At 44.5% G+C, this 13622-nt stretch overlaps 21 non-coding genes across 21 annotated transcripts; all 21 read left to right on the top strand.

Annotated features, from left to right (window-relative positions):
• The first annotated feature begins 580 nt into the window (after positions 1-580).
• Positions 581-699, top strand: LOC130395301 (5S ribosomal RNA). Its single transcript, XR_008898373.1, has one exon. It is a non-coding gene; the product is annotated as a 5S ribosomal RNA (ribosomal RNA).
• Positions 700-1220: 521 nt separating this feature from the next.
• Positions 1221-1339, top strand: LOC130396363 (5S ribosomal RNA). The gene has a single exon (XR_008899009.1). It is a non-coding gene; the product is annotated as a 5S ribosomal RNA (ribosomal RNA).
• Positions 1340-1857: 518 nt separating this feature from the next.
• On the top strand, positions 1858-1976 carry LOC130395897 (5S ribosomal RNA). The gene has a single exon (XR_008898895.1). It is a non-coding gene; the product is annotated as a 5S ribosomal RNA (ribosomal RNA).
• Positions 1977-2495: 519 nt separating this feature from the next.
• Positions 2496-2614, top strand: LOC130401296 (5S ribosomal RNA). The gene has a single exon (XR_008903758.1). It is a non-coding gene; the product is annotated as a 5S ribosomal RNA (ribosomal RNA).
• Positions 2615-3143: 529 nt separating this feature from the next.
• LOC130400588 (5S ribosomal RNA) lies at positions 3144-3262 on the top strand. The gene has a single exon (XR_008903066.1). It is a non-coding gene; the product is annotated as a 5S ribosomal RNA (ribosomal RNA).
• Positions 3263-3791: 529 nt separating this feature from the next.
• LOC130394521 (5S ribosomal RNA) lies at positions 3792-3910 on the top strand. Its single transcript, XR_008897671.1, has one exon. It is a non-coding gene; the product is annotated as a 5S ribosomal RNA (ribosomal RNA).
• Positions 3911-4439: 529 nt separating this feature from the next.
• Positions 4440-4558, top strand: LOC130399902 (5S ribosomal RNA). The gene has a single exon (XR_008902395.1). It is a non-coding gene; the product is annotated as a 5S ribosomal RNA (ribosomal RNA).
• Positions 4559-5078: 520 nt separating this feature from the next.
• LOC130400914 (5S ribosomal RNA) lies at positions 5079-5197 on the top strand. The gene has a single exon (XR_008903382.1). It is a non-coding gene; the product is annotated as a 5S ribosomal RNA (ribosomal RNA).
• Positions 5198-5726: 529 nt separating this feature from the next.
• On the top strand, positions 5727-5845 carry LOC130399584 (5S ribosomal RNA). The gene has a single exon (XR_008902091.1). It is a non-coding gene; the product is annotated as a 5S ribosomal RNA (ribosomal RNA).
• Positions 5846-6373: 528 nt separating this feature from the next.
• On the top strand, positions 6374-6491 carry LOC130394266 (5S ribosomal RNA). The gene has a single exon (XR_008897441.1). It is a non-coding gene; the product is annotated as a 5S ribosomal RNA (ribosomal RNA).
• A 519-nt stretch (positions 6492-7010) lies between these two features.
• Positions 7011-7129, top strand: LOC130397828 (5S ribosomal RNA). Its single transcript, XR_008900412.1, has one exon. It is a non-coding gene; the product is annotated as a 5S ribosomal RNA (ribosomal RNA).
• Positions 7130-7657: 528 nt separating this feature from the next.
• On the top strand, positions 7658-7776 carry LOC130397829 (5S ribosomal RNA). The gene has a single exon (XR_008900413.1). It is a non-coding gene; the product is annotated as a 5S ribosomal RNA (ribosomal RNA).
• A 517-nt stretch (positions 7777-8293) lies between these two features.
• LOC130397830 (5S ribosomal RNA) lies at positions 8294-8412 on the top strand. Its single transcript, XR_008900414.1, has one exon. It is a non-coding gene; the product is annotated as a 5S ribosomal RNA (ribosomal RNA).
• Positions 8413-8941: 529 nt separating this feature from the next.
• LOC130397831 (5S ribosomal RNA) lies at positions 8942-9060 on the top strand. Its single transcript, XR_008900415.1, has one exon. It is a non-coding gene; the product is annotated as a 5S ribosomal RNA (ribosomal RNA).
• Positions 9061-9589: 529 nt separating this feature from the next.
• LOC130397832 (5S ribosomal RNA) lies at positions 9590-9708 on the top strand. The gene has a single exon (XR_008900416.1). It is a non-coding gene; the product is annotated as a 5S ribosomal RNA (ribosomal RNA).
• A 529-nt stretch (positions 9709-10237) lies between these two features.
• Positions 10238-10356, top strand: LOC130397833 (5S ribosomal RNA). The gene has a single exon (XR_008900417.1). It is a non-coding gene; the product is annotated as a 5S ribosomal RNA (ribosomal RNA).
• A 529-nt stretch (positions 10357-10885) lies between these two features.
• LOC130397834 (5S ribosomal RNA) lies at positions 10886-11004 on the top strand. The gene has a single exon (XR_008900418.1). It is a non-coding gene; the product is annotated as a 5S ribosomal RNA (ribosomal RNA).
• Positions 11005-11533: 529 nt separating this feature from the next.
• On the top strand, positions 11534-11652 carry LOC130397835 (5S ribosomal RNA). The gene has a single exon (XR_008900419.1). It is a non-coding gene; the product is annotated as a 5S ribosomal RNA (ribosomal RNA).
• A 529-nt stretch (positions 11653-12181) lies between these two features.
• On the top strand, positions 12182-12300 carry LOC130397836 (5S ribosomal RNA). Its single transcript, XR_008900420.1, has one exon. It is a non-coding gene; the product is annotated as a 5S ribosomal RNA (ribosomal RNA).
• Positions 12301-12829: 529 nt separating this feature from the next.
• LOC130397837 (5S ribosomal RNA) lies at positions 12830-12948 on the top strand. Its single transcript, XR_008900421.1, has one exon. It is a non-coding gene; the product is annotated as a 5S ribosomal RNA (ribosomal RNA).
• Positions 12949-13475: 527 nt separating this feature from the next.
• LOC130397839 (5S ribosomal RNA) lies at positions 13476-13594 on the top strand. The gene has a single exon (XR_008900423.1). It is a non-coding gene; the product is annotated as a 5S ribosomal RNA (ribosomal RNA).
• The last annotated feature ends 28 nt before the right edge of the window (positions 13595-13622 follow it).

The following is a 13622-nucleotide window of genomic DNA, read 5'->3' on the forward strand; positions in this document are numbered from 1 at the left end:
GTCTCCGGAGAGACGCCTGTACGAGAAGTGCGCCGGGGTCCACGGGAACACCCACAAATGGTGACGCCATTGTCAGAGGAGGGGCTAGGAAGCTGCGCACAGCCGATTTATGTAGCCGATCTCCGGCTAGACTAAGCCGAAAAAACTGCTCCCGACCAGGTTTGGTTGCGAGCATAAGTCACCATGGTGATACAGCGACGCTAAAAGAGATCGACTTTCGTGGTACAACTAACCCAGGCTTGGAGCTCAACATACCTCGCTAACCCTCTAAGCGAGCTTCGTGGTACAGGGCCCAGATCATGGGAGGACGTCAACAAATCACCACCCATTCTCTGACACTTTAACCGTTAACCTTGGTTCAAACATTTAACATCACACGCACACGCAGTGTATTTCAGATAATTAATGAATTCAGATGTCACAATGATCGTTTACATGGATAAGGAGTCCTACTGAATCAATTACTGCCGTTTATATCTAACTAATGATTGTTTTTGTAAAAGTGTAACGTCGAGCCTCAGCAGCTTTCTCACTCCTTATGTGCTACTGTATAAAACCTGGTTTTGCGCCTGCACTAATTGCTTACGGCCATACCACCCTGAACATGCCCGATCTTGTCTGATCTCGGAAGCTAAGCAGGGTCGGGCCTGGTTAGTACTTGGATGGGAGACAGCCTGGGAATACCAGGTGCTGTAAGCTTTTTCTTTTTCAACTCAAGCTCATTGACTCCGTGGCCTACCGTGGCGTACCGTGACCTGATGTTTACTGCCAACCGCTTTGGAGGATTTAAGCAACATACAAAAACTGACAACGTCTCTCAAAACTATTTTTGTGAAACATGAGGACAGTATAGTGATACTGCCAGCAGGGAGCACCAGAGAGCTGAACCGACAGTTGTACATTTCTTAAACTTTCACCAACACAAACACGCACGCTCACTTCAGATCATGGGAGGACGTCAAAAAATCACCACCCATTCTCTGACACTTTAACCGTTAACCTTGGTTCAAACATTTAACATCACACGCACACGCAGTGTATTTCAGATAATTAATGAATTCAGATGTCACAATGATCGTTTACATGGATAAGGAGTCCTTCTGAATCAATTACTGCCGTTTATATCTAACTAATGATTGTTTTTGTAAGAGTGTAACGTCGAGCCTCAGCAGCTTTCTCACTCCTACTGTATAAAACCTGGTTTTGCGCCTGCACTAATTGCTTACGGCCATACCACCCTGAACACGCCCGATCTCGTCTGATCTCGGAAGCTAAGCAGGGTCGGGCCTGGTTAGTACTAGGATGGGAGACCGCCTGGGAATACCAGGTGCTGTAAGCTTTTTCTTTTTCAACTCGAGCTCATTGACTCCGTGGCGTACCGTGACCTGATGTTTACTGCCAACCGCTTTGGAGGATTTAAGCAACATACAAAAACTGACAACGTCTCTCAAAATTATTTTGTGAAACATGAGGACAGTATAGTGATACTGCCAGCAGGGAGCACCAGAGAGCTGAACCGACAGTTGTACATTTCTTAAACTTTCACCAACACAAACACGAACGCTAACTTCAGATCATGGGAGGACGTCAAAAAATCACCACCCATTCTCTGACACTTTAACCGTTAACCTTGGTTCAAACATTTAACATCACACGCACACGCAGTGTATTTCAGATAATTAATGAATTCAGATGTCACAATGATCGTTTACATGGATAAGGAGTCCTACTGAATCAATTACTGCCGTTTATATCTAACTAATGATTGTTTTTGTAAAAGTGTAACGTCGAGCCTCAGCAGCTTTCTCACTCCTTATGTGCTACTGTATAAAACCTGGTTTTGCGCCTGCACTAATTGCTTACGGCCATACCACCCTGAACACGCCCGATCTCGTCTGATCTCGGAAGCTAAGCAGGGTAGGGCCTGGTTAGTACTTGGATGGGAGACCGCCTGGGAATACCAGGTGCTGTAAGCTATTTATTTTTCAACTCGAGCGCATTGACTCCGTGGCGTACCGTGACCTGATGTTTACTGCCAACCGCTTTGGAGGATTTAAGCAACATACAAAAACTGACAACGTCTCTCAAAACTGTTTTTGTGAAACGTGAGGACAGTATAGTGATACTGCCAGCAGGGAGCACCAGAGAGCTGAACCGACAGTTGTACATTTCTTAAACTTTCACCAACACAAACACGAACGCTCACTTCAGATCATGGGAGGACGTCAAAAAATCACCACCCATTCTCTGACACTTTAACCGTTAACCTTGGTTCAAACATTTAACATCACACGCACACGCAGTGTATTTCAGATAATTAATGAATTCAGATGTCACAATGATCGTTTACATGGATAAGGAGTCCTACTGAATCAATTACTGCCGTTTATATCTAACTAATGATTGTTTTTGTAAAAGTGTAACGTCGAGCCTCAGCAGCTTTCTCACTCCTTATGTGCTACTGTATAAAACCTGGTTTTGCGCCTGCACTAATTGCTTACTGTCATTCCACCCTGAACACGCCCGATCTCGTCTGATCTCGGAAGCTAAGCAGGGTCGGGCCTGGTTAGTACTTGGATGGGAGACCGCCTGGGAATACCAGGTGCTGTAAGCTATTTATTTTTCAACTCGAGCTCATTGCCTCCGTGGCCTACCGTGGCGTACCGTGACCTGATGTTTACTGCCAACCGCTTTGGAGGATTTAAGCAACATACAAAAACTGACAACGTCTCTCAAAACTATTTTTGTGAAACATGAGGACAGTATAGTGATACTGCCAGCAGGGAGCACCAGAAAGCTGAAACGACAGTTGTACATTTCTTAAACTTTCACCAACACAAACACGCACGCTCACTTCAGATCATGGGAGGACGTCAAAAAATCACCACCCATTCTCTGACACTTTAACCGTTAACCTTGGTTCAAACATTTAACATCACACGCACACGCAGTGTATTTCAGATAATTAATGAATTCAGATGTCACAATGATCGTTTACATGGATAAGGAGTCCTACTGAATCAATTACTGCCGTTTATATCTAACTAATGATTGTTTTTGTAAAAGTGTAACGTCAAGCCTCAGCAGCTTTCTCACTCCTTATCTGCTACTGTATAAAACCTGGTTTTGCGCCTGCACTAATTGCTTACGGTCATACCACCCTGAACACGCCCGATCTCGTCTGATCTCGGAAGCTAAGCAGGGTCGGGCCTGGTTAGTACTTGGATGGGAGACCGCCTGGGAATACCAGGTGCTGTAAGATTTTTCTTTTTCAACTCGAGCTCATTGCCTCCGTGGCCTACCGTGGCGTACCGTGACCTGATGTTTACTGCCAACCGCTTTGGAGGATTTAAGCAACATACAAAAACTGACAACGTCTCTCAAAACTATTTTTGTGAAACATGAGGACAGTATAGTGATACTGCCAGCAGGGAGCACCAGAGAGCTGAAACGACAGTTGTACATTTCTTAAACTTTCATCAACACAAACACGCACGCTCACTTCAGATCATGGGAGGACGTCAAAAAATCACCACCCATTCTCTGACACTTTAACCGTTAACCTTGGTTCAAACATTTAACATCAAACGCACACGCAGTGTATTTCAGATAATTAATGAATTCAGATGTCACAATGATCGTTTACATGGATAAGGAGTCCTACTGAATCAATTACTGCCGTTTATATCTAACTAATTATTGTTTTTGTAAAAGTGAAACGTCGAGCCTCAGCAGCTTTCTCACTCCTTATGTGCTACTGTATAAAACCTGGTTTTGCGCCTGCACTAACTGCTTACGGCCATACCACCCTGAACACGCCCGCTCTCGTCTGATCTCGGAAGCTAAGCAGGGTCGGGTCTGGTTAGTACTTGGATGGGAGACCGCCTGGGAATACCAGGTGCTGTAAGCTTTTCCTTTTTCAACTCGAGCTCATTGCCTCCGTGACCTACCGTGACCTACCGTGACCTGATGTTTACTGCCAACCGCTTTGGAGGATTTAAGCAACATACAAAGACTGACAACGTCTCTCAAAACTATTTTTGTGAAACATGAGGACAGTATAGTGATACTGCCAGCAGGGAGCACCAGAGAGCTGAAACGACAGTTGTACATTTCTTAAACTTTCACCAACACAAACACGCACGCTCACTTCAGATCATGGGAGGACGTCAAAAAATCACCACCCATTCTCTGACACTTTAACCGTTAACCTTGGTTCAAACATTTAACATCACACGCACACGCAGTGTATTTCAGATAATTAATGAATTCAGATGTCACAATGATCGTTTACATGGATAAGGAGTCCTACTGAATCAATTACTGCCGTTTATATCTAACTAATGATTGTTTTTGTAAAAGTGTAACGTCGAGCCTCAGCAGCTTTCTCACTCCTTATGTGCTACTGTATAAAACCTGGTTTTGCGCCTGCACTAACTGCTTACGGCAATACCACCCTGAACACGCCCGATCTCGTCTGATCTCGGAAGCTAAGCAGGGTCGGGCCTGGTTAGTACTTGGATGGGAGACCGCCTGGGAATACCAGGTGCTGTAAGCTATTTATTTTTCAACTCGAGCTCATTGACTCCGTGGCGTACCGTGACCTGATGTTTACTGCCAACCGCTTTGGAGGATTTAAGCAACATACAAAAACTGACAACGTCTCTCAAAACTGTTTTTGTGAAACAGGAGGACAGTATAGTGATACTGCCAGCAGGGAGCACCAGAGAGCTGAACCGACAGTTGTACATTTCTTAAACTTTCACCAACACAAACACGAACGCTAACTTCAGATCATGGGAGGACGTCAAAAAATCACCACCCATTCTCTGACACTTTAAACCGTTAACCTTGGTTCAAACATTTAACATCACACGCACACGCAGTGTATTTCAGATAATTAATGAATTCAGATGTCACAATGATCGTTTACATGGATAAGGAGTCCTACTGAATCAATTACTGCCGTTTATATCTAACTAATGATTGTTTTTGTAAAAGTGTAACGTCGAGCCTCAGCAGCTTTCTCACTCCTTATGTGCTACTGTATAAAACCTGGTTTTGCGCCTGCAATAATTGCTTACGGCCATACCACCCTGAACACGCCCGATCTCGTCTGATCTCGGTAGCTAAGCAGGGTCGGGCCTGGTTAGTACATGGATGGGAGACCGCCTGGGAATACCAGGTGCTGTAAGCTATTTATTTTTCAACTCGAGCTCATTGCCTCCGTGGCCTACCGTGGCGTACCGTGACCTGATGTTTACTGCCAACCGCTTTGGAGGATTTAAGCAACATACAAAAACTGACAACGTCTCTCAAAACTATTTTTGTGAAACGTGAGGACAGTATAGTGATACTGCCAGCAGGGAGCACCAGAGAGCTGAACCGACAGTTGTACATTTCTTAAACTTTCACCAACACAAACACGAACGCTAACTTCAGATCATGGGAGGACGTCAAAAAATCACCACCCATTCTCTGACACTTTAACCGTTAACCTTGGTTCAAACATTTAACATCACACGCACACGCAGTGTATTTCAGATAATTAATGAATTCAGATGTCACAATGATCGTTTACATGGATAAGGAGTCCTACTGAATCAATTACTGCCGTTTATATCTAACTAATGATTGTTTTTGTAAAAGTGTAACGTCGAGCCTCAGCAGCTTTCTCACTCCTTATGTGCTACTGTATAAAACCTGGTTTTGCGCCTGCACTAATTGCTTACGGCCATACCACCCTGAACACGCCCGATCTCGTCTGATCTCGGAAGCTAAGCAGGGTCGGGCCTGGTTAGTACTTGGATGGGAGACCGCCTGGGAATACCAGGTGCTGTAAGCATTTTTCTTTTTCAACTCGAGCTCATTGACTCCGTGGCCTACCGTGGCGTACCGTGACCTGATGTTTACTGCCAACCGCTTTGGAGGATTTAAGCAACATACAAAAACTGACAACGTCTCTCAAAACTATTTTTGTGAAACATGAGGACAGTATAGTGATACTGCCAGCAGGGAGCACCAGAGAGCTGAACCGACAGTTGTACATTTCTTAAACTTTCACCAACACAACACGCACGCTCACTTCAGATCATGGGAGGACGTCAAAAAATCACCACCCATTCTCTGACACTTTAACCGTTAACCTGGTTCAAACATTTAACATCACACGCACACGCAGTGTATTTCAGATAATTAATGAATTCAGATGTCACAATGATCGTTTACATGGATAAGGAGTCCTACTGAATCAATTACTGCCGTTTATATCTAACTAATGATTGTTTTTGTAAAAGTGTAACGTCGAGCCTCAGCAGCTTTCTCACTCCTTATGTGCTACTGTATAAAACCTGGTTTTGCGCCTGCACTAATTGCTTACGGCCATACCACCCTGAACACGCCCGATCTCGTCTGATCTCGGAGCTAAGCAGGGTCGGGCCTGGTTAGTACTTGGATGGGAGACCGCCTGGGAATACCAGGTGCTGTAAGCTTTTTCTTTTTCAACTCGAGCTCATTGACTCCGTGGCGTACCGTGACCTGATGTTTACTGCCAACCGCTTTGGAGGATTTAAGCAACATACAAAAACTGACAACGTCTCTCAAAACTATTTTTGTGAAACATGAGGACAGTATAGTGATACTGCCAGCAGGGAGCACCAGAGAGCTGAAACGACAGTTGTACATTTCTTAAACTTTCACCAACACAAACACGCACGCTCACTTCAGATCATGGGAGGACGTCAAAAAATCACCACCCATTCTCTGACACTTTAACCGTTAACCTTGGTTCAAACATTTAACATCACACGCACACGCAGTGTATTTCAGATAATTAATGAATTCAGATGTCACAATGATCGTTTACATGGATAAGGAGTCCTACTGAATCAATTACTGCCGTTTATATCTAACTAATGATTGTTTTTGTAAAAGTGTAACGTCGAGCCTCAGCAGCTTTCTCACTCCTTATGTGCTACTGTATAAAACCTGGTTTTGCGCCTGCACTAATTGCTTACGGCCATACCACCCTGAACACGCCCGATCTCGTCTGATCTCGGAAGCTAAGCAGGGTCGGGCCTGGTTAGTACTTGGATGGGAGACCGCCTGGGAATACCAGGTGCTGTAAGCTTTTTCTTTTTCAACTCGAGCTCATTGACTCCGTGGCCTACCGTGGCGTACCGTGACCTGATGTTTACTGCCAACCGCTTTGGAGGATTTAAGCAACATACAAAAACTGACAACGTCTCTCAAACTATTTTTGTGAAACATGAGGACAGTATAGTGATACTGCCAGCAGGGAGCACCAGAGAGCTGAACCGACAGTTGTACATTTCTTAAACTTTCACCAACACAAACACGCACGCTCACTTCAGATCATGGGAGGACGTCAAAAAATCACCACCCATTCTCTGACACTTTAACCGTTAACCTTGGTTCAAACATTTAACATCACACGCACACGCAGTGTATTTCAGATAATTAATGAATTCAGATGTCACAATGATCGTTTACATGGATAAGGAGTCCTACTGAATCAATTACTGCCGTTTATATCTAACTAATGATTGTTTTTGTAAAAGTGTAACGTCGAGCCTCAGCAGCTTTCTCACTCCTTATGTGCTACTGTATAAAACCTGGTTTTGCGCCTGCACTAATTGCTTACGGCCATACCACCCTGAACACGCCCGATCTCGTCTGATCTCGGAAGCTAAGCAGGGTCGGGCCTGGTTAGTACTTGGATGGGAGACCGCCTGGGAATACCAGGTGCTGTAAGCTTTTCTTTTTCAACTCGAGCTCATTGACTCCGTGGCGTACCGTGACCTGATGTTTACTGCCAACCGCTTTGGAGGATTTAAGCAACATACAAAAACTGACAACGTCTCTCAAAACTATTTTTGTGAAACATGAGGACAGTATAGTGATACTGCCAGCAGGGAGCACCAGAGAGCTGAACCGACAGTTGTACATTTCTTAAACTTTCACCAACACAAACACGCACGCTCACTTCAGATCATGGGAGGACGTCAAAAATCACCACCCATTCTCTGACACTTTAACCGTTAACCTTGGTTCAAACATTTAACATCACACGCACACGCAGTGTATTTCAGATAATTAATGAATTCAGATGTCACAATGATCGTTTACATGGATAAGGAGTCCTACTGAATCAATTACTGCCGTTTATATCTAACTAATGATTGTTTTTGTAAAAGTGTAACGTCGAGCCTCAGCAGCTTTCTCACTCCTTATGTGCTACTGTATAAAACCTGGTTTTGCGCCTGCACTAATTGCTTACGGCCATACCACCCTGAACACGCCCGATCTCGTCTGATCTCGGAAGCTAAGCAGGGTCGGGCCTGGTTAGTACTTGGATGGGAGACCGCCTGGGAATACCAGGTGCTGTAAGCTTTTTCTTTTTCAACTCGAGCTCATTGACTCCGTGGCCTACCGTGGCGTACCGTGACCTGATGTTTACTGCCAACCGCTTTGGAGGATTTAAGCAACATACAAAAACTGACAACGTCTCTCAAAACTATTTTTGTGAAACATGAGGACAGTATAGTGATACTGCCAGCAGGGAGCACCAGAGAGCTGAACCGACAGTTGTACATTTCTTAAACTTTCACCAACACAAACACGCACGCTCACTTCAGATCATGGGAGGACGTCAAAAAATCACCACCCATTCTCTGACACTTTAACCGTTAACCTTGGTTCAAACATTTAACATCACACGCACACGCAGTGTATTTCAGATAATTAATGAATTCAGATGTCACAATGATCGTTTACATGGATAAGGAGTCCTACTGAATCAATTACTGCCGTTTATATCTAACTAATGATTGTTTTTGTAAAAGTGTAACGTCGAGCCTCAGCAGCTTTCTCACTCCTTATGTGCTACTGTATAAAACCTGGTTTTGCGCCTGCACTAATTGCTTACGGCCATACCACCCTGAACACGCCCGATCTCGTCTGATCTCGGAAGCTAAGCAGGGTCGGGCCTGGTTAGTACTTGGATGGGAGACCGCCTGGGAATACCAGGTGCTGTAAGCTTTTTCTTTTTCAACTCGAGCTCATTGACTCCGTGGCCTACCGTGGCGTACCGTGACCTGATGTTTACTGCCAACCGCTTTGGAGGATTTAAGCAACATACAAAAACTGACAACGTCTCTCAAAACTATTTTTGTGAAACATGAGGACAGTATAGTGATACTGCCAGCAGGGAGCACCAGAGAGCTGAACCGACAGTTGTACATTTCTTAAACTTTCACCAACACAAACACGCACGCTCACTTCAGATCATGGGAGGACGTCAAAAAATCACCACCCATTCTCTGACACTTTAACCGTTAACCTTGGTTCAAACATTTAACATCACACGCACACGCAGTGTATTTCAGATAATTAATGAATTCAGATGTCACAATGATCGTTTACATGGATAAGGAGTCCTACTGAATCAATTACTGCCGTTTATATCTAACTAATGATTGTTTTTGTAAAAGTGTAACGTCGAGCCTCAGCAGCTTTCTCACTCCTTATGTGCTACTGTATAAAACCTGGTTTTGCGCCTGCACTAATTGCTTACGGCCATACCACCCTGAACACGCCCGATCTCGTCTGATCTCGGAAGCTAAGCAGGGTCGGGCCTGGTTAGTACTTGGATGGGAGACCGCCTGGGAATACCAGGTGCTGTAAGCTTTTTCTTTTTCAACTCGAGCTCATTGCCTCCGTGGCCTACCGTGGCGTACCGTGACCTGATGTTTACTGCCAACCGCTTTGGAGGATTTAAGCAACATACAAAAACTGACAACGTCTCTCAAAACTATTTTTGTGAAACATGAGGACAGTATAGTGATACTGCCAGCAGGGAGCACCAGAGAGCTGAAACGACAGTTGTACATTTCTTAAACTTTCACCAACACAAACACGCACGCTCACTTCAGATCATGGGAGGACGTCAAAAAATCACCACCCATTCTCTGACACTTTAACCGTTAACCTTGGTTCAAACATTTAACATCACACGCACACGCAGTGTATTTCAGATAATTAATGAATTCAGATGTCACAATGATCGTTTACATGGATAAGGAGTCCTACTGAATCAATTACTGCCGTTTATATCTAACTAATGATTGTTTTTGTAAAAGTGTAACGTCGAGCCTCAGCAGCTTTCTCACTCCTTATGTGCTACTGTATAAAACCTGGTTTTGCGCCTGCACTAATTGCTTACGGCCATACCACCCTGAACACGCCCGATCTCGTCTGATCTCGGAAGCTAAGCAGGGTCGGGCCTGGTTAGTACTTGGATGGGAGACCGCCTGGGAATACCAGGTGCTGTAAGCTTTTTCTTTTTCAACTCGAGCTCATTGACTCCGTGGCCTACCGTGGCGTACCGTGACCTGATGTTTACTGCCAACCGCTTTGGAGGATTTAAGCAACATACAAAAACTGACAACGTCTCTCAAAACTATTTTTGTGAAACATGAGGACAGTATAGTGATACTGCCAGCAGGGAGCACCAGAGAGCTGAACCGACAGTTGTACATTTCTTAAACTTTCACCAACACAAACACGCACGCTCACTTCAGATCATGGGAGGACGTCAAAAAATCACCACCCATTCTCTGACACTTTAACCGTTAACCTTGGTTCAAACATTTAACATCACACGCACACGCAGTGTATTTCAGATAATTAATGAATTCAGATGTCACAATGATCGTTTACATGGATAAGGAGTCCTACTGAATCAATTACTGCCGTTTATATCTAACTAATGATTGTTTTTGTAAGAGTGTAACGTCGAGCCTCAGCAGCTTTCTCACTCCTTATGTGCTACTGTATAAAACCTGGTTTTGCGCCTGCACTAATTGCTTACGGCCATACCACCCTGAACACGCCCGATCTCGTCTGATCTCGGAAGCTAAGCAGGGTCGGGCCTGGTTAGTACTTGGATGGGAGACCGCCTGGGAATACCAGGTGCTGTAAGCTTTTTCTTTTTCAACTCGAGCTCATTGACTCCGTGGCCTACCGTGGCGTACCGTGACCTGATGTTTACTGCCAACCGCTTTGGAGGATTTAAGCAACATACAAAAACTGACAACGTCTCTCAAAACTATTTTTGTGAAACATGAGGACAGTATAGTGATACTGCCAGCAGGGAGCACCAGAGAGCTGAACCGACAGTTGTACATTTCTTAAACTTTCACCAACACAAACACGCACGCTCACTTCAGATCATGGGAGGACGTCAAAAAATCACCACCCATTCTCTGACACTTTAACCGTTAACCTTGGTTCAAACATTTAACATCACACGCACACGCAGTGTATTTCAGATAATTAATGAATTCAGATGTCACAATGATCGTTTACATGGATAAGGAGTCCTACTGAATCAATTACTGCCGTTTATATCTAACTAATGATTGTTTTTGTAAAAGTGTAACGTCGAGCCTCAGCAGCTTTCTCACTCCTTATGTGCTACTGTATAAAACCTGGTTTTGCGCCTGCACTAATTGCTTACGGCCATACCACCCTGAACACGCCCGATCTCGTCTGATCTCGGAAGCTAAGCAGGGTCGGGCCTGGTTAGTACTTGGATGGGAGACCGCCTGGGAATACCAGGTGCTGTAAGCTTTTTCTTTTTCAACTCGAGCTCATTGACTCCGTGGCCTACCGTGGCGTACCGTGACCTGATGTTTACTGCCAACCGCTTTGGAGGATTTAAGCAACATACAAAAACTGACAACGTCTCTCAAAACTATTTTTGTGAAACATGAGGACAGTATAGTGATACTGCCAGCAGGGAGCACCAGAGAGCTGAACCGACAGTTGTACATTTCTTAAACTTTCACCAACACAAACACGCACGCTCACTTCAGATCATGGGAGGACGTCAAAAAATCACCACCCATTCTCTGACACTTTAACCGTTAACCTTGGTTCAAACATTTAACATCACACGCACACGCAGTGTATTTCAGATAATTAATGAATTCAGATGTCACAATGATCGTTTACATGGATAAGGAGTCCTACTGAATCAATTACTGCCGTTTATATCTAACTAATGATTGTTTTTGTAAAAGTGTAACGTCGAGCCTCAGCAGCTTTCTCACTCCTTATGTGCTACTGTATAAAACCTGGTTTTGCGCCTGCACTAATTGCTTACGGCCATACCACCCTGAACACGCCCGATCTCGTCTGATCTCGGAAGCTAAGCAGGGTCGGGCCTGGTTAGTACTTGGATGGGAGACCGCCTGGGAATACCAGGTGCTGTAAGCTTTTTCTTTTTCAACTCGAGCTCATTGCCTCCGTGGCCTACCGTGGCGTACCGTGACCTGATGTTTACTGCCAACCGCTTTGGAGGATTTAAGCAACATACAAAAACTGACAACGTCTCTCAAAACTATTTTTGTGAAACATGAGGACAGTATAGTGATACTGCCAGCAGGGAGCACCAGAGAGCTGAACCGACAGTTGTACATTTCTTAAACTTTCACCAACACAAACACGCACGCTCACTTCAGATCATGGGAGGACGTCAAAAAATCACCACCCATTCTCTGACACTTTAACCGTTAACCTTGGTTCAAACATTTAACATCACACGCACACGCAGTGTATTTCAGATAATTAATGAATTCAGATGTCACAATGATCGTTTACATGGATAAGGAGTCCTACTGAATCAATTACTGCCGTTTATATCTAACTAATGATTGTTTTTGTAAAAGTGTAACGTCGAGCCTCAGCAGCTTTCTCACTCCTTATGTGCTACTGTATAAAACCTGGTTTTGCGCCTGCACTAATTGCTTACGGCCATACCACCCTGAACACGCCCGATCTCGTCTGATCTCGGAAGCTAAGCAGGGTCGGGCCTGGTTAGTACTTGGATGGGAGACCGCCTGGGAATACCAGGTGCTGTAAGCTTTTTCTTTTTCAACTCGAGCTCATTGACTCCGTGGCCTACCGTGGTACCGTGACCTGATGTTTACTGCCAACCGCTTTGGAGGATTTAAGCAACATACAAAAACTGACAACGTCTCTCAAAACTATTTTTGTGAAACATGAGGACAGTATAGTGATACTGCCAGCAGGGAGCACCAGAGAGCTGAACCGACAGTTGTACATTTCTTAAACTTTCACCAACACAAACACGCACGCTCACTTCAGATCATGGGAGGACGTCAAAAAATCACCACCCATTCTCTGACACTTTAACCGTTAACCTTGGTTCAAACATTTAACATCACACGCACACGCAGTGTATTTCAGATAATTAATGAATTCAGATGTCACAATGATCGTTTACATGGATAAGGAGTCCTACTGAATCAATTACTGCCGTTTATATCTAACTAATGATTGTTTTTGTAAAAGTGTAACGTCGAGCCTCAGCAGCTTTCTCACTCCTTATGTGCTACTGTATAAAACCTGGTTTTGCGCCTGCACTAATTGCTTACGGCCATACCACCCTGAACACGCCCGATCTCGTCTGATCTCGGAAGCTAAGCAGGGTCGGGCCTGGTTAGTACTTGGATGGGAGACCGCCTGGGAATACCAGGTGCTGTAAGCTTTTCTTTTTCAACTCGAGCTCATTGACT

Source organism: Gadus chalcogrammus, chromosome 12, assembly GCF_026213295.1.
Source record: "Gadus chalcogrammus isolate NIFS_2021 chromosome 12, NIFS_Gcha_1.0, whole genome shotgun sequence".
NCBI classification, from domain to species: domain Eukaryota; kingdom Metazoa; phylum Chordata; class Actinopteri; order Gadiformes; family Gadidae; genus Gadus; species Gadus chalcogrammus.